This window comes from Gymnoscopelus braueri (assembly GCF_963280865.1).
Source record: "Gymnoscopelus braueri genome assembly, chromosome: 4".
NCBI lineage: Eukaryota > Metazoa > Chordata > Actinopteri > Myctophiformes > Myctophidae > Gymnoscopelus > Gymnoscopelus braueri.
The window spans coordinates 31,264,996-31,267,724 of NC_137605.1; positions in this window are offsets into that span (position 1 = coordinate 31,264,996).

Below are 2,729 nucleotides of genomic sequence, written 5' to 3' on the forward strand. Positions count from 1 at the left end.
GTCTATGTGGCAGGCTGGCAGCTGGTTCAATCTTCTCATTCCCAGCCGACTGAGTAGTTTAATTTAACTATGATTTAGTTGTGCAACAGTTAATCAAACTAATCGATTTAATTAATTATTTAAAAAATATATTGATTATTGATAATTTAATATTAAAATTAAAATGATTAATAATAAATCCCTATTTTGGAACACTACTATGAGTCAATTTCTTTGAACATTTTACAATAGAAAATAATGTATGAGTAACTATTCAATTAATATATTTTTAAATATTTCCCTACTTTTAGGTGTAGCCATTTATTTATTTTACCCATTTACCTATTTTAAATGGGTACAGGACATCAGAAAAGCTATTTATCTTACATATTTATCTTTTGTGGTGTCCTTGTGGATTGGTATTTGTATAGGTTCAGACCTACTGGTATTTGTAGGTTCTGACCCTCTTGCATAATGTTTTTGTGTAATTTTGTGAATCGCCTTTTGCTATGACCACCAAAGTAAAATGTTACAACTACAACATGATGTAACCTAACTGCCACAAGAGAAGCCTGCCATAGTGTATCTAATAGTGGTTAGATAACTACAGTGGTGGAGTGGTGGACAGTAATGAAGTTTCAAATGTTTTTTATTTGAGCAAATTACATGAGAGTAGTCAAAAATATACAGTATACATGAAAGTATGTACCTGCAACAAATAAAATACAATGTATAATCAAAAACAAAAGTCATACACATGAGAGATACACACGATATATATATATTTTTTTAATTATAATACAAACAGTACAAAACATTCAAGTCATGATCCTGATATTTATCACATGGAGAAAAAGGAAAATACTGTACTTTTGACTCTACTACATTTCTAGGAAGGGAAAAAGTACATCATTAATTAACCACTTAAGCCCTCTTTCAAATATGAGTGAAAATAGCAGATCTACAAGCTCACAATGCATAATGTTAGCTTATGCTAGTATCTGTATGAAGAAGTCAAAGAGATGCAAAATACAAGTGCAATAAAAGTGTTAGGTCATATCTGACTGCCACGTCAATATATACAGTAGCTCAGTCAGCCAATGTTAGATCGAGGAGGAGTTTTGTCACGCTAGACCAGGGGTCTTCAATGTTTTTCAGGCCAAAGACCCTGAGAGAGAGACAAAGCAGGGACCCCCACTACATATAGCCCACTATACTTTATTTTATTTTTAGAAAGCCTTCCATGCAACTTTTCAAATAAGTTTTCAAAGTAAGCTCACCATATTTAGCTGATTGTCTCATCAACGTCTGTTGAGAGATTTGAGACTACCTTGAATTGCCTATAAATGTAATGTAAAACTTTCTTTTTTGCTGATCTCTACATTTTTCAGCTGTGCACTGGTGATTGTTTGACCATACGTGCTGGCACATTTTACTGTGTATTCTTTGCTACTGTGTTTTGTTGTATGACTTGTTGTGAAGTGTACATAGACCCCTTGGGGTGATGTTGCATAGGCATAGCACTATGAATAAATAAAAACTGAACTGAACTAATAATTGTATATGCGAGTTCACGAGTTTCATATTAAAGATATTGAAATAGCTATGTTAGTATAGTCACCCATACATTATGTTCTATTGTAAAATGATCAAATCACTCAACCGCTCACTGGGGACCCCCTGGAACTCCTGACTGGGTCCCAGACTCCCAGGATTGCTGAGGGTAATTTGAGAACTCCACGGGAGTTTACTGCAATTCCAACGTACTATGCATAAATCCATTGTGTATACTGTTGTCCAAATATTTGAACATTAGGCAGCCACTGTTTTGAGCCTCAAGATATGATCCCGACGTGATTTGAACACGCAACCTTCTGATCTGGAGTCAGACGCGCTACCGTTGCGCCACGAGATCTGCTTTTGCCATGTGATAACTAAACTATTAGAAACTGATTTGTCATAATAATGAGACTACTAGTACTATTCTATGATGCCCCTGTCTTGTAGGTGTGTAAAACGACATTTTTGTACTAACATTTTCACTTTCAAGCCAAAACAACTTCTCATACCGGGGTCCCTACTATAATTACTTGAAATGGGTGTCTGTCCAATGATGAAAAATCAACCTATGGATCCAACTGACTAATCTATTAAGTATTCTAAATAGAGTGTGGATTTCGTGGCGCAACGGTAGCGCGTCTGACTCCAGATCAGAAGGTTGCGGGTTCAAATCCCGTCGGGATCAATTCTTGATGTTCAGAACGATATTTGCTCAATGCCATGTGGACATAAACATGTTGTTATAGTATATGGGTGCTGTAACTGTAATAATACCACGATGCACAATAACAACTAGGCTATTGGAATTGCAATAAACTCCATGCAGTGGAGCAATCCTGGGAGTCTGGGACACAGTCAGGGGTTCCAGGCGGTCCCCAGCCAAATGAGAAGCTTCATTTATATGATTTGACCATTTTACGATCGAAAATAATATATGGGTGGCTATTCTAATAATATAGCTATTTCAATATCTTCAATATGAAACTCGTGAACTCGCGTGTAGGCTACTATTATTACATTTTGGGCAATTCAATCCTACTATAAATGCGTGAAATCTCGCGTGCGCGCATGCATGCGTAATGATGCGTATGTAGGCTATAGTTCATTTATCTCGAGAACTATTCGACTAATCGACTTCAAACTCGGTGCGTGGACTCTATGGGACTCGATGAGCAGTGTCGAGTCCGAAG